Here is a 22258-nt window from a genome sequence, read left to right as displayed (position 1 = left end):
TCCTCTGCGTAGTGAGAATGTGCATGCGCAATTTCACGGAAATCGCACACTGTGTTCATGATTTGAGCCATTTTGTTCTAAATGGGCCATTCGTGCAAACTTAGCAATCGTAGCCAATCAGGATGGAAATGAAAAATCTAACAGATCTGTGTTGATCACATGACTATTTGATTTGCGTGATGTATGGATAAAATCTGTGTGTCTGTGTGTAATATAAATAAATGTTTTGCAACAATCAGCCTTGTCGTGGCATTATAACAGGCAGATGTGAAACATGCAGGGCAAAGGTTTTTTCTTTGCCTATAGGAACATTTTTAAGTGGCATTTTGTCCTTGGCCTAGTGGGAATGTGCGTGTACAATTTGGAAATTGCATGTTGTGTTCATGATTTGTGGCATTTTGCTCAAAGCGGACAAATCCTGCATGCTTTGGAAGGCAATCTTAGCCATTCATGATGGAATATGGGAAATGGGACAGATCTGTGTTGATAACATAACAGGCCGTTCTGAAGAATTTGGGGCAGAGGTTAGTCGTTAGCATCCAGGGAGTGTGTGTGCAGAGTTTGGCATCGACCGGGCCAACAGTGCCAAAGATTTGCTGTACACGGACGGACGGATACACACGGACGGACAGACGGAGTGCAAAACATACTCTCTCCCCATGCCTTCGACCGAAGCAAATATGTGAGTTAAATCTAAAATAGACAAATCTTCCACAGGAAAATATAAATCGGTTTGGCACTCCTCAGTTTGAATTACATTTTGCTTACCCCAGAGTTGTATGTGACCAATCAGAGCCTAACTTGTCTAATAAGCCAGACTCATATCACACAGACTCATATCACACTATGACGTGAATCCGCCACAGGAAATTATTTTGTTTTGCCACCGGCAGATTCGCGTCTGGCCACTGCGAGGCTAATCAGAGCCCACTATTCAAAGTGAGACTTCTTTGCTGTAACGTTGCAATCTGTTTGTAAAGCCACCCCTTGGAATTAAATCTTCCTCACCAAATCAACGGTTGTGGAGAAGTTCTAGGTTATGGAAGGTTCAGGGTTTAGCCTTAGTTGTGGGAAAAGATACATTTGAGTTATGTATGGAGAATCATAAATGAACCGCAACCCCATGGTCTCCTGCCCCCCATTGTCACATTTGTCAGCCATGAAATGTGTACCTTTCTCCACACACAAAAGGGTAATTCTTCTGCAGGGCTCCACCTATATTGACTTGCAATTAAATCTGGGACAGGGGCTGTGGCTAGAGATGTACTGTACTCGACATCTTTTGTTACATTTGATTACTAATCTTTGTTAACAATAAGTATTGCTTTTCCCCCTTCCCATTCAGGGGAGGATTACCCAATGGGCCTGTTGGGTCCAGGGGCTCCTGAGCTTTATGCAGTCGCCTCCGCGCGACTTGCATCGTTGTCGCACGGAGGCTCAAGCTCAGGGGCCTCCCAAAGGTGCAAAGTCAATTATGCTTGATTTGGGATCACACTGGAATGATTGGCACCAACATCAACAATAAAATATATACCCATGTTGAAGAGAAAGTATTGAATAGGTATTAAATGCTTTATATGGAATGTGCAAGTGACAGTATGCAGGTCTTATTTTAGTTTTAGTTTAACAAAATTATTTTATTCTTAGAGTTAGTTGGTTCTACAAGGGTAAGTCCTTAAAAAAGAAAAATAACTCTTCTTGTGCACGATCTCTCAGAGAACTATGACAGCACAGCGGTGTGACACTACATGTTCGGAGTTCCAAAGTGTATTAAGACATGTGAGTCATCGTGACATGATACAGAAGTAGGGCCCGATAGAGAGAGAGGATACACGAACAAGAATAGATGTAGAAAACATGATGTTCTAGCACGAGCCAGATGACAGTTGCACTACTACAACAATGACATCCTGTATACTCGGGTCCTGCCGTGTCTTGATAAAGTAGAGCACATGACGGTGTCAGAAACACACACAGACACTGTAATATGCTTACACAGCTATAAGATTATTTACAGCCCTTGGGATGTGGGCCAAGCCATAGGCAATATTAAAACAGATTCACACTCAGGACATTGTGACTGCTAATATATTGAGCCACCGCAGCGGCATAACCCCCTGCCAGGGGATGTTTTTGGTCGCTGTCGGATGGAAAACTAGGTAGGTAGGTACGGTAGGTAGGAAGGTAGGTAGGTAGGTAGGTAGGTATATGGTAGGTATAGGTACACAGATAATACAGTACCATAAAATAAAACAAAATACAAAACAAATGATATAGGTATACTCGTAACTCATAAACAAACTGTCGTCTAGTCAGGATGCAGAGGCAGGCTTTGGCACGTAGCGTTGATACAACATTTACCAGCTAAACGTATACACTGTTTATTTATTTAATGAAATGTAATGCAGGTAATTTAAAGAATACAGTCTCATTACCTACGCTGTGCTGCATGAACAGCTCAATTTAATGCATTATGATGCTCATGGAAAAAGGCACTAGGGCTGCAACTATAGATTATTTTATTAGCAATTATTCCTTCCTATTTTTGTATTATTTGATGAGTTTGAAACAAATAAAAACTAAATGTTTAGCTTGTAGATCTGCTATTAACCAATAATGTCCACACTAGGGATTGGTTATTAATCAATATGTTCCGTTAACTTATTAATTATCCTTTGCAATCGATTAAATCGGTTCGATTAACTGCTTCACCCCTAAAAGGCATGATATGCTACTGTGCATGCAGACCATCTCTACTCTCTCTGACACATGAGACTTTGAGACGTTTCAGGGAACTAATACGAACCCTTGTATTATAATATCATACTTGAACAGCACAACGTTCCGACGGTAACCTAATGAGAGTGTTTAATGAAAAACAATCTATCACAGTGGGAGGCCTGCTGCCTCCCCCAGCCCTGTGCTGCTTGGACCAGCACAATGGATTAATCTCACTGGAGGGCCAGACAGTAAAGGATGTCCTTTTAATGAATATCATCTACTCTCTAGCTCCCATCCGAGGACTCACATGCCCTTACAACAGAGGTCCACAACCCCCCCCCCCCCCCCCCCCCCATGTGCATACACTCTCGCGCGCACACACACACACACACACACACACACACACACACACTCTCTTGTTTTTTCAAACGTTAACTACTTAACTACTATACACCTCATGTGACAAATTGTGAAAATAGCACATATAGGCCTATCTACAGTAGCCTACATGCTTGATGTGTTTTCTGCCATTTTCACTTTCTCTTGAAAAACATATATTAATTATTATTACTGTTGACAATAATTTATAGCAATTACCCAAAAGGCAATTTATGATGTTGTGCCCCAAAGGGGGTACCAGACCACAGTTTTGGTACCAACTTACATCTTATAAGCTGTTCAGGTCTGCAGCCTCTGAAACAAATGACCTCTGCTATATTTTAGATAGATCTGCTTAGGCTATTTTCGGAGAGTGATACCTACACACATCCAAGCATTAGATGACTTGTCTTAATTCTACTGAATCTCTTCTCCACTCTATAATATTTTATTTCAGATTTTATTTGTTGACGAAATTGACAATTTTAGTTTTAGTCAACATAGCATTGTTTTTATTTAGTTTTCATCAGTGAAAAAGGGTATAGTTGACGAAACATTTTCGTCATAGTCTTAGTCGACGGCATTGACACTGCTGGGGAATAAACCTGCTGACCTCACAGAGGACGGCACTCTAACCACAAGGCCACTGAGCCGCTGAGCTAGTATACAGGAAGTACAGTAGCCTTGGGAACCAGCAGTTCCTGAGTCATGTGACCCATAGGTCATAGGTCACACCTATATCTCCTGATTCTGTAGCGGGAGACAGCTTGATGTTTTCATTTCATTTCAACCTTTGTGAGGGATATTTCACTTTCAAATAAAACCACCAATCACTAGAACCAAGGACGAGACCGTCTTTAAATACACATCCCTCTGAGACCCTCTTTAAAGTAGGCTCCCTCTGGACATGACGCTAGCACTGTACGTCGCAGGGATGCTGAGTGCCAACTGCCAAGCAGGGAGGCATTGCTACCATTTTAGATCACAATCCCAGGGCGGACACTTTAACCACAAGGCCAGTGGGTTTAAGACACCTGGCAGTTTATATCGATTACTATAAATTCTTAAGTTTGTTTTTTCCCTCTTGATATGAAACTGTGTAGGTTTCACTAACTTGTAGGGCCTGCATGGTTCTCACAGACAAAATGCATTCCTCACTGTCACGGGGAAACCCGTGCCCTATAGACACTAGAAGACTCCACAATATAAAACTGGTCATGACAAACACACACTGCACAGATGCTTCCATTAATTGACTGTCATCAAGCTTCTTGGAGGGGTGGCCATGTGTAGCATCATATACCCTTATCTGTGTTGCCTAATTCTATTGTAATTGTTTTGTGTGATGTGATGCCTTGGAAAACATTCAGACTCTAAATGTGTAATTGTATAGTTGGTCTAACTCATGGGTCATGGTTTACCTGGTTTGAGTAGATTGGTCCAATTACTAATCATTGTGGGTGGGGTCTCACCTGGTACATAAGGGAGGCTTGTGGAAATGTTTGGGGAGGGAATCAGTTTAGCTTGAGACTAACAAAGGAGACAACTCCAGGGGAGAGCTGGCAGGGCCAGGAAGGCATAGCCTGTTTTCAGTTTCTTAAGTTCTTGTTTTGTTATTTTTCCTTAGTTGAGAAGTGTTTTCTTACTTTCTGTTATTTGAAAGTGTATTGTAAGTCTCTATTCGTGAAGTATTATTTTTGCCTGCACAGTCAAATCCAGCCTGGGTCGGTCACTCTGTGTTTTGAGGTAAATAAAATACCAAAAAAGATCTACATTCTTGGACTGTCGATTCTTGGAGCCTTGGCCGTTCGGGCAACTTTACACTCACATTCCTTCTTATTTAATTGATTATACTCATAACTTTGTACACCAAATATCTTAGTCGAAAATAGCCAATCTACAAGCTCACTAGATTGACTGTTTTTGCTCAATGTTAGTCCCAGACGTATCTGTCGTGTCTTGTCTCTGGTATTTTCAACAAGCTACATTATACTTCAGGCTCTCGGCTCATGCCTTTTTCTTCTCATTTGTTGGAGAGGGGTACTCTTTAGATCTGTTTTCTCTTTGTGCCTGTGGCAGTGTACACTGTTTTGTCTTTTGGAAGCTTCATTGTAAAGCCCTTCACACACAACGTCGCAGCAGAGCCTGCTCAATCTCTGCTGCCATGAGTGACAGTGGCGCTTGTGAAAGTGTCAGCAATCAAATTCACACCACTGATGTATCTCGAACTTGACACCTTTTTCTTGCTCTCTCTCTCTCTCTCTGTCCACTGGCCTTTTCCTCCATCTCTTCACAGATTGGAAGTGCCGACAGAAAATGGAGCTTTTCCTATTGCCAGCTCCATGTTTGTCTTCACGACAAAAGCAGCAGCAGCAGCAGCAAGGAGAGAGACTGAGTGCTATCCAAAGGTACTGTGAAAAAAACCCACAAATATATGTGTTCAGGTTTCAGTAGCCAGCACTGGTCTGGTTATTGTGTTGGTGAAATAGGCTCTCTGTCTGTCTGTCTGTCCGTCCGTCCGTCCGTCTGTCTGTCTGGACAACTGCAGGTCCGGCCGACTCAACACCAGGCACTGCACTCCCTGTGGGGGTGTGGAACGCGTGTTTCGAATTTGAAGTCGGTGGGGCGATCGGTTCTTGACTTACGTTGGATTTCCATATATACCCTAGCCTGGCTGCGGTAGGGAGTGCTTGTTTTACTATGCTGGCGGTGGGGGTTAGGGTTATAGGTTATAACCACTTGTGTGCGGACCAAAACACAGCCCAGCGCTCCCTACTCCACTGACAACCAGACGTACAGAGACATGGTGCATTCATAGATAGATGTTGTGCATGCACACACACACACACACATGTGACAAGGTTTGATCATAGTGGGAGCTATGGGGAAAAAGCATGTTCCAGGCAGTGAGGTACCAGGAATAGCTATAAAAGTACAGGAAGTGAGGTGAGATTACTAAATCATAATCAGAAATTGATGAACCACAGAGTAGTGCGGCCGGAAAACTTTGAGATCTGAAGAAGAAAAGTTTGGTCAATGAACATTTCTGAGGGTTTAGCTCAGTTCAGAGAATTTGAACAAATTTGGTGAGGAATACTTTATTCCCAGTTTTTTTTAAATATCCCACTTTTTTCTCTTTTTGAGCAATACATTGCCTTTTTATTTTCTGACTTTATAGATTACTTACTTTCTGAAAAAAGATGTACAACTTTTGGTTTGATTTTTGGGATTACTTTTTTGATACTTAACTCATTGGAGACATTGAAAGGAACTTTGCGTTGACGGACTTAAACAAAATCTGAGTTTGAACATTGTCATTAGGAATCTAATGATTGTTCAATTTAAGTGAGTTTTTTTTTTTTTATCAAGTTTAAATCACATGCAAATATTGCAATTTAATTTCAAAAGCAACAGTTTTATGACAGTATAAAGATTTTTTGACGCAGGTACAGGACATTTCTTTCTTTTAGTTCTTTAATATAACTCACACATACAATGTTATGGTTCTGATTGTTATAGCATATCATTGTAGCATAAGCAGTATATTGTACGTAGTTGGTAAAATGAGATGTGAGAGGGAAAGAAATCCATAAATGGTGTTCTAGTTGGATGGTGCCTGGTCCCTGTGCAGTGTGGGTTCATTGGAACAGCACCATCCATTTGTTCCAGCCTGTCCCCGGGGTGCCATTGTTTTTTTAATGGGGAACCAAAGTGTGTGTTTGTACGATCCTTCTATAAGCTGTATCCCCACGGCAAGAGAGTCGTGAACTACGACCCACTGCAGTTCATTTCAGCCCCTCATCAAAATCAAACAGAAAAGAACCTCGTAATCTGCCTGATGGCCATTGACAAGCCCCCGTCTCTCTCTCTCTCTCTCTCTCTCTCTCTCTCTCTCTCTCTCTCTCTCTCTCTCCCTCCATCTCTTCTTATTTCTTTTACAATCTCTTTTCTTGCTCGCTCTCCATTTCTGTCTCAGCCCTCCCTCTCATCGTTCACCTCAAGGGATTTCTAGGGACATTTATCACATTGATCTATACATCGCCAATACTGCGTCAGCTCATTTTTAGAGGTGGGGGTCTTCAATTCCCACTCTGACAAGTAGTTTGGTCCAACAATCAATGCGAGGTAAATAAATAGTCTTGTTTCAGTGCCTTCTACTGGCTGTGCAAACCTGCCTGACAGACAAAACATGTCTGTGATTATGATTAATTATGTCTGTAATTCATTAACCACTTGAACCTTAGCATCCCGTAATGGGAAAATAGCTGAGCTACAAGCTCACAATGAATGCATGACAACGCAATGCATTGTGTGCTTGCAGATCTGCTATTTTCGGCAAAGCTTTTTAGAGCCTTTGGGAATCTGGTAAACTAAATATAGGGCCGTTGGGAATCCAGTCAACTTGTCAAATTGCAGTCACTTTGCTGCAATTATTTTTTAGGGTGAAATGATTTATTTTTGTCACCCTTGCTGCTAGCGTTTTCAATTTGGCACCTCTACTACATTCTGATCTTTTTCACTATACCTGCACACATTGTAAACCCCATGGGCCTGTCATAATAGTTGAATATCTGTAAAAGATATTTTTTTGGGGTGGGGGTGGAGGGGGGTTATACTATTATTATTACAATTATTTGAAGGGTATTAGTTTACCAAGTATAGAGGATTTAAGTGCTCGACTCAATTGACTCTGTGGATGTGGGTGGATGTGGGGGTCTAAACGTTTTCTGACACAATGCCAAACAGCCAGCCAGCCCCTGCATCTATGTAGGTAGTGATATAAATGATTCATGAACAGCTGCCATTGTTTTTGACTCTGTTGTGTAATGGTGGGGTCAAGCAGCATTCTGCGCACATCAACAGTTATGGCGCTCTCATCCTCCTCGACCCACACTCGCAACAGCTGGCCATCAGCAGCTGGGTGGGAACAGTTTCTCAATATCTGCCTGCTTTCCCTCGCGATGAGTTTGTTTGGATGCCTTGAGAGGGGAAAAGATGTTTGGTGCAGGGCTGGTGATTGGAGATATGGAAATGCCGAACTGATGGATAGGTTGGCAATCAGCATAGCTACAACCATAAGCATCCTCAACAGCAATGTTCACAAAGGTTCATCTCAGGGTTCATTTTGACAGAAATGTTTGATTTAGTTTGTCATATTTCATTCATCTGAAATGTTTTAGTCTAGTTTCAGTTGGCTACATAATATATTTTAGTCAAATACACATTTATTTAGTCAACTAAAGTTCATGTCAGGCCTTGATCGTGTCCTAATGCCTAATTCATACTGTTGTGTGCTGAAAAGATCCAATCTACAAGCTCACAATTCGCCTGACACGTTGTGAGCTTGTAGATGTAGGCAGATTTTGGAAGCATACTATGACTTGACTTGTTTTAGTTTTACTGGATATCTTGTCCACTAGTTCTACCTAACATTTTTACCCTGGCATGGCCATACAGACTAATATCACTGCGTAGATATTAGTCTGGAAGTTCGGTGTGGAATATTGATTTCCAAGGGGCGGTTACAAACAGATTCCAACATCACAGCAACACATTTTCATGTTGAATAGTGGGCTCTGATTGGTCACCCACAACTCTGGGGTGAGCAAGAAGTAATTCAAGTGCTAGACCCAATCTGGGATTTTCTTTCCTGTGGCAGATTCGTCTGGTTTCCACGCTATAACATTTTAGTTTGGACGAAATTGTCAGTATATTATAGTCACATTGATTGTCATTATAGCTTAGTTTTTATTTTGTCTTTATTTACTGTCCGACAGTTGAAAAAGGTGGCTGTATTGGTTTTAGGTTGTACACTGGTTGTCCTCAGTCCAGAGTGCTGAATTATACTATCAGGTTCCTCTGTCCAAGGTGCTTAACCCATTAAAACAGCTGTGTGTCATTTTTTATTTTAGACCTTGGCAAAAAAAATATCAAATATACAAGCTCACAGCATGTACGTAACTTGGCTATTCTTTTTTTATGTAAAAATTCTTGAAACTGTTTGATTTTTGTAGTTTATTTAATTCATTTTCATGCATCATTTAACCCATCTGTTGCCACCTGGTGGATGCAGAGCCACCTGCCGACTGCCGAGCCGTTTGTAGTGTAACACAACTGTATTCACATCCTGTTTGGGCGGCCATCTTAGTATAAATAAATAAATAGCGTCAATGCTAGCGAGCTAAAATGAAGCCATCCTTTATCTATCACCGGATAATCAGCAAAGACCTCTGAACATTGCACGTTTTATCCAAACGATGGAGAGCTCCGTAGATTTCGAGTCATTCCGCTTTTTAGTCAGCCTGAATAAAGGGAGGTGAACGGCAGCGCGGTTGCGCAATCTGGTCTAGGATCGCTAAAGAAGGAAAGTCCAAGCAAAAAAATTAAATAAAAGAAAAAATCAGCGATCCGGTTTGATATCAATAATAAAGCAGCTAGAAGCATTTGCCGGTTGGATTCCAACTGGCGGAACCTTCAGAAGCAGTTAATTTGTTTAAAAAAAAATAACACACATCTTCCCTTCTGGGGGTCCCTGGCACAAAATACTTATCAATGTGTGGGTCCTTGGCGCAGAAAAAGGTTGAGAACTACTGATTTAGAAGACATTTGTGGAATCGGCCTCAGGTCTTAATGGGTTACTCATAAGACACGGTCCTCTGTGTCCAAGGTGCTGCATCGTACATCAGGTTCCTCTTTGTCTATGGTATAACTCAGGCTCCGTTCTGCGGCCCATCGAGCTTACAGGAGACATTCGTCTCGGCAGCGTGGCTTTGACATGCTGAGTGGCTGTGTTTTAGGGTCTTGGGGTGAAGAATATCACAAAAAAGTGATTTTTATGGTGTACTTGTAGAGATGTCTACTTTCCTGAATCAGCACACAAGCCGTTGGCAGGTGTCCAAAAGTGCAGCTGTATTCTCGTCTCTTGCTTCTGTGGCCTCTTTGGCTTTGTTCCTCAACATATGTGAATTATTGTAATTCATTATAATTTGAAATTAATAAATGTCCCCCTGTTTGGCATTTGCCAAGGTGTGCTGCAGGGTGACATTTCTTCATCTGGATCGTGACATTCATCTGTGTTTATTTAAGTACCCTCTGAGGAGCGGCTGCATGGAGCAGGCGAAGGATGGCTTCTTAACCTTTATTTTTTTCAATTGTATTCCATTTCCGGAGACGGTACAATGAGCCTGTGCCGGTGATGAGCAAAGTGCCCTGGCTTATCTCGGCAATAGAAACTGTGCGAGTGTGCGTCATACAGTACCTCCACAAGCTCTTTAATCAATGCTCCAAATGCAGCAGATTTAGCTAAGCCTATTCCCACTTGTATGTCGTCAATGTCGGGTGGAAACCTGGTATGTCCAGAGCACCCTGTTCAGTTTTTTGAGATTCCGTCATACCGCTGTGTCGAAGTGTCCTTGAGCAAGACGCTGAACCCCTAATTGCTCTAGATGTGCAGGTGAGGTTGGTGCCTTCCATGGTTTCCTCCGCCATTGGTGTATGAATAGGTGAATGATAACGGCATGATACTGACCATGACACGTCATGATACTGGAGCGAACGTAGAATATGCACATCGACAGGCTGGATGCTGGGCTAAAGAAACTTCAGTAGATATTGGATGGAGCCCGCACACCACAGGTCATCATGATGACCTGATGAAGATCAAATAGATCGAAACGTTGTCAGAATTCTCAATAAAGAACGTCTTTCTTGTACCTGTGGTATGTGCAGGCTCCATCCAATATCTACCGACATGATACTGACCATGATAATGACCATGATATTGACCCACGTCTTTACAGCTGTAAAGACTACATTATTTCTTGTGCAAGCTCCGTTCGTAGTTAGAAAGTTCAGTATAAGGTGCTGCAGAAGGGTAATATAACACAGCCACACAGGCCTTCGTGCAAGAGACAAAACATAGTCTAAGTTGCTGTTGACATTTGCAATTGTTTAATAGAATAGTGAAATGGGAAGTTATACATAATGAATACTTTTTAAATATTTTAAGTACATCTGCCTGACAATATGTAAGTAAAGTCATTTTGAATGCATGCCTTAATAGTATTTCTATATTGTGCTACTGCTGCTTTTTATTAAAGCAGCATTATTGTGTAACTTTCCTCTTTATACCCTGGATTTGAACCTGGTTCCCATTTAGCCCGCCTGTTTGCTCAGGGGATACATTTAATCTTGTTTGTGTCAGATCCTGTGAGACATGACCTTTGACATGATGTAAATGCCCTAATAGAAGAGCAGGAAGACAACCACCCCGATTGTATTAACATATTCTACCATACAGATTGTATGAGTTATATTGTATTAACATTATTCTACCATACAGATGTATGAGTTATATTGTATTAACATTATTCTACCATACAGATTGTATGAGTTATATTGTATTAACATTGTTCTATACCATACAGATTGCACAAACTTACATTTTATTCATAAATCAATAATACATGAAGTGAGGCGTTAAGGCCAACATCTGATTACTTCTTCCCTCACTGGCAGGCCGAACCGTTCAGGGCTGCCAAGGCATACAAGTAGACAGAGGCTAGAAAGAAACTAAATGCTCTTTGTTGGAGAGGAACACTATAGGAGATTGTTTTAGAGTTCAACCCTTTTTTCTTTATTTTTGTTTTTTTGTTCCTCTTTCTGATGGGAGAAGAAAGAAAAAAGTTCCCACTGCGATTCAAATCCAATGCTCCTGATTGTGTGAATATTGTATACAGCAGAGCCAGTGAAAACGGAAGGCAATGAACAAACCCAGTCGGAGGTCTCAATTCCTTTCCAATTGATTTGTCTGTCTGTCTGTCTGTCTGTCTGTCTGTCTGTCTGTCTGTCTGTCTGTCTGTCTGTCTGTCTGTGTCTCTCTCTCTCTCTCTCTCTCTCTCTCTCTCTCTCCCCCCCCTCCCTCCCTCCTTCCAAAGCTAAGGGCTTTGAATAGCCTTACAGTAAATTTGGCTACACCCTCCCTGCCAACACAGAGGAGGTCTACAAGCTATTATTTTTCATTGCAGGTCTATTGCAGGTCTACTGTGAAATATCATTGCATTTGATAAGCAGAACTATTATAGTTCATTTAGAGAAAGTCACCCCAGTGCTCCATGGAGAGCCAGACTGTTGACATTTTGCTGTTCCGAAAATATAACATGGGAAAAACAAATATTAATAATCGTTTTGACATTTGAGTCAGATATTCATAGTTGCTCCTATACCCATAAATTGCACGGTGACACCAACAGTTCTCTCATCCATAACTAATAACTACTGTACATTCAGCTCTGAGGATGATCAAATATAAAATGCACTTAATTGGAAGGAGATTGGCTAGAAACTAAAATGGCACAGAAATGGCACAAAAATGACACAACAATGGCTCCTATGTTACATTCCCTTTCAATCCATCGCAATATGTTTCTCTTAATTCCACTGAAATGATCACAAATGCAATAAAGTTGCATGTTTTGTCAAAGTACCACTTTTCAATAATTGATCCTCACTAATGTTCATGATTATTTTCTACTCGGTCTGTGACTGTCTGATAGGATGGCTTTGGGCAGTTCAGAAACCCGTCTTCCAGTGACATCAGTGACACCAGTGAAGTCGTCCTTTAAGTGAAATCCAACATGTAAGGTCCCTGCGCACAGAACGCGTTTAGTGGCGTTTCTCCATCGGTTTTCCGAAAAACGTGCCCAGTGTGCAACCACCTTAATTCTTTCAAATTGCCAGTGAGCCACAGAATGCTCAAATATTTTCAGACATATCACACCAATCTGTACCGGTTTGTTTATGGATGCAGAGGATGTCACGTGTTTATAGTCACATTTTGGCATTTCCTCTGGTGTCTTCAACGTTTTCCAGGCCAAGGATCCCTTAGTTGAGAGAGAGATGAAGCCGGGATCTACTTTGTAGATTTGGATTATTATTACAAAACATTACCCACTTCAGCCCTATACGAATTGCAGGCATTTGAAAATGTGCACAATGCATTGCATTGTGACCTTGTAGATCGTCTATTTTCAAATTAGTATACATTTCGAAATTGTGAAATGCATGGGTAATTCTTCTGTATATTGAGTACTTTCTACTTTTGGTACTTTAACTACATTTTTATACCAATGCTTTTGTACAGAATATTTCTATATTGCAATATTAATAAAAATGTGAGCACTTTTTCCATGTGCCACGTGTAGCTCTTACACTGACGACATTTATCAATTAAGAACTAAATTAATTTGCAACGAGGTTAATTGAATCCTTATCTATTGCCTTTCTAAAAGTGGAGCTGTATACTTATCAAGTGCTTCCTTAATAAGGAGAAAACATCTCATCAGAAACCTTTAGAAATAATGGGGGCAAAAAAATAAAAATAAAACTCTTGGTGCTATTGTTGATACTGTACTGTATATCATATTTGCATCAGTCTAAGTGGATGAAGCTCTCTGCCCAAAATAGAAAATGTCTCATCTTTGCACTTTTTTGGTCTTTTTTTTCATCAACGTGGCTCTAACAGTGTCAGCTTCATGATTTATTCCCTTGAAGCCTGGAAATCCTCGGGGGAGTGACATAAATAACTAAAAGCTCTCTCTTGATCTCTGTTGCATTTAATTACATCGCCGTTGTTATTTACAGTTTGAAAAGCGCATTAATTAAAATAGCCGGGAGGGCTGATAACCTGGGCTTAGGTTGAGGAGGAGGACTTTGGGGAGGAGGAGGACTAACCTGGGTTTAGGTTGAGGAGGAGGACTTTGTGCCAGATCTGGGGTTATACTGCATGTAGGCCTACGACGATACTTTTTTATTTTGCTCTCTTACGAAAATACAAAGGAAATTTCCTTGGGAGCATCCCTATTCTGTTGGAAACAAGCACACATGCACGTGTAGCTGACATCTGTGTGCTCAGAGCGGACGACCACCCCGACCGCTGTGTGTTTAAATGGTTAACTTAAACTTGTATTCAGGATTACGTGTGGCATACTTCACCCACTCATAGGTTCTCATGTTTATGTAATGGAGCATGAGCACATGAGTCATGGAGATCAAATTCCACATTCATTGCAAACACACACATACTGTATAAGGTTGATAACTTTTGGCACATACACTGTATGTATGTATAGTAATGTCCTCAGTGGGAATTTGCGTTTGGTCAATTTGAATTGAATCACTGCTTTACATGGCCCTGTACCAAGAAAAGCAATGCAAAAGTGGGGCATGGCTCTCTCTCTCTCTCTCTCTCTCTCTCTCTCTCTCTCTCTGTCTCTCTCACACACACACACACACACACACACACTCACACTCACACTCACACTCACACTCACACACACACACTCTCTCTCTCACACACACACACACACACACACACACACACACGAAAGGGAAGAGAAAGTTTGTTTTCTGCAGAAGAGCTCAAGTTTTTTAGACGAATGCGGAATCTCCTCCATCTGCTTTCATCTCGGCGCATTTACTTAAGTGGCTGAGAACAACATGCAGAAATAGAAGTGGAACACATGAGGACAGCTAGGCGACTGTCTGACAAAAAACTACAAACAAGAGCCTCGAGTACCGCCTCAGAACAGCAGGAAGTTGGATTAATGTCTATGTTTCTTATTCCATGCAGCGCCTCTCTTTCTCTCTCTCTCTCTCTCTCTCTCTCTCTCTCTCTCTCTCTCTCTCTCTCTCTCTCTCTCTCTCTCTCTCTCTCTCTCCCTCCCCGAGGGAGGAGCGAAAGCAGTGTTACTACTCGCCACACATATTCCTGATGGATGTGTTTTAGTTTTGGGTGTTTTTCTTTTTCCAATAAATTAGGTTGAAATTATATTGGGAGCACACTCAGCACAGTGGGGCATTATTTGTGCTGTGTCATCTTAATTGCTGCGCAGTTGACACATTTTTAAAGTAAATTAAAAGTTTTTAACATTTAACTTTCACTTTATAAAAAATAGCAGATGTATATATATTTTATTTTTGAGAAACCACTTTTCTAAACCACTGTAAAAAAAAGTTTTTTGGGGAAATACGTACTGTATGTTGCTATATATATATATATATATATATATATATATATATATATATATATATATATATATCTCTAAATCCACAATGACCATTCAGCTTCGGCAGAAAAGGAGGACACAAAGGAAACTGATCCGCCCAAAATGTAACATTGACAGCCTGGGAGACATCAAAAAGGTGTAACACCTTCAAAATACCCTGCTTGAGAGACTCCCTGAAGAACACCCAGAAGGTGTGGAAGAACACTGGGCAGCCCTTAAGACCATACTGCTTGAGACCAGCCGGGACATCATTGGCTATAAAACCAGGACACACCAAGACTGGTTCGATGAAAATTACATCGAAATACAACATCTAATAGATGCCAAACGGAAAGCCTTTTGTACTTGGCAGAATGACATCAACTGCAGGGCCAAAAGGCAGGCCCACTCCAAGGCTAAGGCTCTTGTCCAGAGTAGGGTACAAGAGCTGAAAAATAAATGGTGGATGGAGAAGGCTTGCTGACTCTGGTGACACCAGGGGCTTCTTCAATGCCACCAGGGCTGTGTATGGGCCCAGCTATCGAGGCCTGAACCCCCTTCGCTCCAAAGATGGGCAAACCCTGCTGAAGGACAGTGCGGGAATCAATGCCAGTTGGCAAGAACACTTTCAAGAGCTCCTGAATCGGGACACCACAGTTGAGCTGGAAACCATTAACCAGATCCCCCAGCGTCCTATTATGGAGCATTTGGGAGACCCACCAACTGAAAACGAGGTCTTGTATGCCATCAGGAAACTGAGCAACAACAAAGCCTCCGGACCAGATGGGATACCAGCAGAGATACTCAAGCAAGGCGGACCAAAACTCCTTTGTTATATCCATAGCCTCCTCGAAAAGATCTGGGATAAGGAGGACATCCCTGCCGAACTCAGGGACGCCCTGATTGTCACAATATTCGCAATATGCACCCACTGCAATAGAGACTGTGGATCAAGGGTCGGCCTCTTCCAAAACATGAAGACCCACAGATGACCAGACACACCGACAGGAGTACATCATACTCTCTTCGATTGATCGCCAATGATGATGATATATCTAAAATCTAAAATGACACAGATTCTTTCCCAGTTTTAATGGCTTAATCTTTGCAATTATCATACGACTACTACAGTAATTGCCTACCATTATGTTTCATATTAAATTAACTACCTGCCTTACGTACCAGTATTATGCAAATTCACTGGTCTGTGACACCATTATGCCGTTTTTCTTCTTTTTTTTCAATGCAGAATTTACATACCCCTTTGCTCAGATCTACATTATAATTAGCATTTAAGGCATTTAGCAGACATTCTACGCGCACAGTAAACATGGAAATTTGGAGTAATCACCATGAACTCTAGTTTATATTTATACAATATTGATTGTATAAATTGTACTGACGTGCAACTTTATTTGAGTTGAGATATAGTTATAACTGTATATAATGAGTTTTACACTATATAATCAATCGACGTAGGCAATATATCACTGCTGATCTACAAGCTCACACCACGATGAAGTTTTGCGTCTTTTGCTAGTGCTGTAATCAATTTTTTTATTTAACCAGTAAAAACCACATTGAGACTGAAGTCTCTGAATTAATCATTGCGTTCACACGGGCAGATTGCAGTCTACCATTCATTGTCAAAGGAAGCCGCTAGTGGATGATCATCAGCAATGGAAAACACGGTTTGTTGGTCGCGTCTGTAAACGGTCAAATTGTCACCAAATGGAAGCATAGGATTAGGAGACACACACACTCTCTCTGCTCTAATTCCGCTGAGTTCTCGTCTGAAAAGCAGGGCTGGATTGGGTCAAAGGGCTAACATTTGGCCCAAAAACATATAATGGGGGCGGCCCATTCTTTGGGCGGCCCATTGCCCGCTTGACATAACGTCAGTCCATGCCTGATAATCACAGACGAGTTTGCAAAGCAGTGCTTCGAACGCTGATGTCATGTTGTCCTGTTTAACTTCCAATGTGATATATCCATGCCGATCGTGTTTACGTTTACAACTCAATGTGCCGGCGGAAGTGTTGTCCTCTTTCAAGAGTCGAGAGGTCGAGCAGAGGAGGAAAAGCCTTCTTGCTCTCTGCTGCCTCGTAGGCTCGGGATCAGATCTCAACGAGACGGATCACGTAACTGACGCAACGCAAGGGAGAAATTTATCTCACCCTGCGTTGCGTATGTATTCTTGCGTCGATTATGTTCGACTCTGCAAGGCACTTTAGTGTGAACGGCCCGGCATCTGCAGGGGTCAATTGATCGTAAGGGGTCCTAGTCTAAACAGACAGACATACAGTAGGCTGTTAATAAAACAAGTCGAACAGCCTAGTATCTATGCTAAAGCATATACCTTATTGGCGATCAAGTAGACAGATATAACATCTATCTAAATAACATAATAGCATAAAAACACAGAACATGGAAATTAGAGGTGGTGTAAGTGATTATTCTTGAGTGTTTTCAAAGTGAACGTTCCATGTGTGATACAAATAGGTTAGTTGTCTTAAGGTCCTGTTACATACTGTTATGTAAGTAGACAAATAAAGTATCAGTGTAATTTAGGTTAGGGGTGCCATGGATGAAAGCATTCTGTATTGGGGTTCCCTCCGCATCTGAGCCCAAAGAGTTACTGTGTATTTATCCTCATACTATTTATTTTAAACTATGTTTATTAATTTTTATGATATGACATAGTATTCAATTCAATTATTCACATATATTTTCCCCATACACACAAATGGCAGCACAAACACTAAAACAAAATCTTATACAACAGGATATGTACTGTACATACATACAAAAACTAAAAAACATGAAATACAATTAAACAAACCCAACAGCTGACAATTCAAGTTAATCACTATACATCCAAAAGCCTCTGCTTTTTCTCACAATTAATCATTGTTACAATGTGTTTGTTAGTAATAGTGGTCACCCTGTCTCTCCAACTCCACAATTGGAACTGGAATTCAAGCTGATTAATTAATTTTGTCTCTCACAAGTCCACTACTCGCCTTGATTTGATGCGTTGTGGATCTGCAGTTTTTGCTATTTTTGGAAGAAAATAAGTTATGAATACTAGACCTGTACGTGCCCGTCGCAGTCGGCCACCGGCCTACTTGGGAATAATGCAACTTGGGAACCTAATGATATATGTTGTCATAGCACCCGTTTTAACTGTCAGCCGGTGTGCCACATGGAGATCTGTGTATGTGCCTGTGTGTGAAGACTGCAAACTGAAAAGTGTACTTGGCAATCAATTCGGCCCACTGTCAGAGCCTGATTGGTTGAGCCTCAATTGGCTGAGGCAGAGGCTGGAAATTGCACAGGTGAAAGGAGTTGGCCTCATTAGGCCCACTTGCAGAGCCTGACCAGAGCCGTTTGTGGTGGTTCTGGAGAACCGTGTGTTCCGACCGTCGTGGGTCAAACGGTTTTCAAGTTGCGTGCATTACAACCGTACACACACGTACGCACGCATGCACACACTTTTCTGAAAAGTAATAGTTTTGGTCTCCACCTGACTGACTAAATCAGAAGCTAATCAGGGGATACATTGAATCTTGACCATCAGGTCAAAATGTGTGTCAGATCCTGTGTGTGTAGTATAGGTGAGACACCTCAATAGAAGAGCAGTGAGACAAAATACAACCGCTCCAATTGTGTGAGAACATACACTACCATACACATTGGACAACATTCAATTGTATTCAATATACAAAGGTACAAGATCCGCTTTAATGTGAGTCTGGCTTGCGGTACATAGTGGAAAATGAGCATTGAGCTGTGTTGTCCTCCGAGGGCAATTGTTTTACAAATAATAACAACAAGCCTTAAATAAGCATAAGCTGTATGGCTTCAAAACACAGAAAACCAGTAGTGCTGTCTGACTTTAAATATGAGCCCGGTTTATTAATTCAGTTCAGCAAATTCAATTAAATTACTAGTATGATGGAGCTTTAGATTTGCAAGTCACATTCCCATTACATAATATGATGTACTGTAATGCTGCAGGTTCTAGGGCTATGTTCACATTACAGACTGCACAATGCGCTGTGTTGCTCAGAACTGATTTTCATTTTGTTTGGCTGCATGTTCACAATATATTATTTTTAATGTAGCACATAACCAATACCATTGTGAACTGATAGCTCTTCTGAAATGGCCCCCATCACATGCATAAATTAACAATAACAAACGGGCCGGGCCTGTTGCACACATTAGACTAGGTTCATGTTTGGTCGGGGACCTCCATTGCATATCATCCCTAATTTATCTGCCCTTCCTTCCCCTGTCATCATTCACTGTGCCACAAAATGAAAATGCTATAAAATAACCTTTTAACAAAACATTCATGCGGAGAAAAACGAACAATGGGAGTCATCAAAGTTACGTCTTTTTATTAATTTTAAAGTTGGAGGGCAGCTGCAAATGAATCAGCTGTTGGAAGCAACCAAAAAAAAGAAACTTTAACCACCCAAGACTCTCTGGGTCTCTATATAAGGCAAAATAGCCAATCTCCAAGCTCACAACGCATGTTGGGATCTGATGTGAACCGTATTAAAACGGTGAATCTGCAATAGTTCTTTTCAAATACAATACAAAACATCCTGAACCATCACAACAACCACCATTGTGTGCAAAACCATAGAGGTCCTCAATGCGTGAAAAAGTCAAATGTGGTCAAGTGTACTGTAGGCTACAGCAGTATAGCGTCTCTGTCCCGTGAAAACCTAATAAAAAAATTCTAAAATGAATTCAAATTCAAAAGCATCAAAATTAGCAGATGTACAAGCTAGCTTTTGTGTGACACTGTACTATTATGACCAAGTAGAGTGTTCATTCACGAAAAGATTTATGAGGTTTCTGCCCGACAACAACAATATCCTGCAGACTCCATGGCATCCTAGGTGGTAAATCATCTTTGCAGTTGAAAATAGTTATTGTGGCGTTCAAGTCATACAGTAATTCTGTGCACAGCCTGGTGCCCGTGGTCTCATAATCCACATACAGCACATATGTATAGACCCTCAATATAATGCCTGTCTTTTTAAGCAGAACACAGTTCACTCTTCGTACTACATGCTCAGCATTCTGTAGGTCACAGCTCTTCCTCTGCAGCTTTGTCAAGTGATCAAACTCCCTCCAGCTCCCCAGCATCTTCCTTGTGGCATTTAGTTCTTCACTATCTCAGTAGGCTATGTTAATTGCATGGAGCAGAACTGTGTATGTTAAACGTATGCCCTTGAAGGAATCCATGTAATGTCCATGTATGTTTCAGGGGGGTTCAGATTCTGTGTCATGCTTGCACAGATAAATCTGTATCATAGGAGTCAAACCGGCAAATGTAATGCAATGTCATTGCAAGAAATGGTTTATCTTGACTAGTGTGACTAGTGTGCTTCCTGGCACTTGAAAAGCGCTGATTCCCAGCTCTGCATATAGCACCGAAGTCTGACGTCTATATCGGTAGAGGCCGCAAATCCACGGGTTCATGTACTTTTTATTTGCATTGTAATCCCCATAGGGGGATTTTAGATCGCCTCATATAAGAACTGTGTTTGAAAAATATGTCATCCCGGCTGTTTCACTCATATGGGTATGAAGAATCAACTGACTGAGAGAAAACGCTATTGTTACTGCTTTTAGTTACATTTTCGCTAGAAACAGACTGTATCATATAGTGACTGACTGTCGCAAACGATACAGAGACACCTCCCTGACAATAAAGTCGAGACAGGTTGTTTATTTTTGGACCACAATGCAACGATTTTAAGATGACCCCATGTTATTCTCCATAGAGAAATTACTTCCGTGAACCAGGGGATGAGCGAGTGACTTCAGGACTTCGGCGCTCTATTGGTGTTGTGCACTATGTTCTGTATGTCGTACATAACAGACCAATGCCTAGGTCTGTTATCTCTTTTAGTTAGCTTTGAAGTGTGCATCATACAGCGAGCATATTCAATAATTATCAAAGATGCCGCTTTGCCTGCCACAGTACACCAGAGCTTACTGTGTCCGTTAAATGACCCTAAAGGAGGACCATTAGCACTTCAAAAGTGACACTGATGTTGTTTGTCGCTAATGGCAGAATTAGTAGCATCAAAGAGGCATTTGATCTAAACACTCTTCCCCTGGATTTTCTGTTGAGCCAAAATAAGCCTTTATTTGCGTCTTAGGTTGGGCCTCAGCAGTGGGGACAACCCTATGAACACGACAGGCTGGCTAGCTGATTGGTTGGCTGACTGACTGACTGACTGACTGACTTGATGAAGTGACACCACAACAATGAACTAGCCACTTGCAGAGAAACTGTCCTCCAGGCTATGGGGTGTAGCTGTCTGTCCTAATAATGTTATGCAGTACCCTCCCCGCTCACTCAGATCAGCTAACACAAGGAAGCTGGCAGAACCTTCCCGAAAACATCTGGGACAATGCTCCACATGTCCCAGACTCTTCTCCCTTTGCACTTTGCATTGCAGTTAGAACTGTGCAGACTCACTCACACTCGTAATCTGTAATCTGAAGTGAAGCCTCACCTCTTCTAACTCCACCATAGCCCCGTAGCACTTGCCCATAGCCTTGAGGCTTATGTAAAGGTTAAAATGTAATTGACATAGCATGTTATTTAGACAGATGCCAGGTAATTTGGAGACCTGGCTTTAATGTGTTTAGTTTTCATAGACCTGGTTGCGGGGACATAGAGGCATTCCGACACACCGCCATTCCGGCTATGTGGCTTCCGCGTGCGGTTCTGGACAGGGTTAGTGCTAATGCGGCAAATTTGAATGGCGATGCGTCGGATTAGCAGGCTTCTGAATGCCGGCGTGGTCTTGTTTCTCTTGCAAAAAAAGGATGGTAGTGTCAGCAATAGTCGTTTGTTTGTTGGGAGTTAGAGATGCCCCATAAGTCTCATATTAGCCTATAAAATGTTGGGACATAGATCTATAATGATTCAATTGACCTGGTATCTCCGCCTCAGACTGGCCCTTCTCCCTGTAGAAAACGGATATTACAATGTTAAGTAAAATATTTAGCTCATAATAGAAGTAATTATAATATCTGTCTAGAGTAAAAGGTAGAATATCAAAAGGTTTATTTCAGTA

The sequence above is a fragment of the Protomyctophum bolini genome (assembly GCF_963924005.1).
Source record: "Protomyctophum bolini genome assembly, chromosome: 16".
In the NCBI taxonomy this organism is placed as follows: Eukaryota; Metazoa; Chordata; class Actinopteri; order Myctophiformes; family Myctophidae; genus Protomyctophum; species Protomyctophum bolini.
This window is presented reverse-complemented; position numbering follows the sequence as displayed.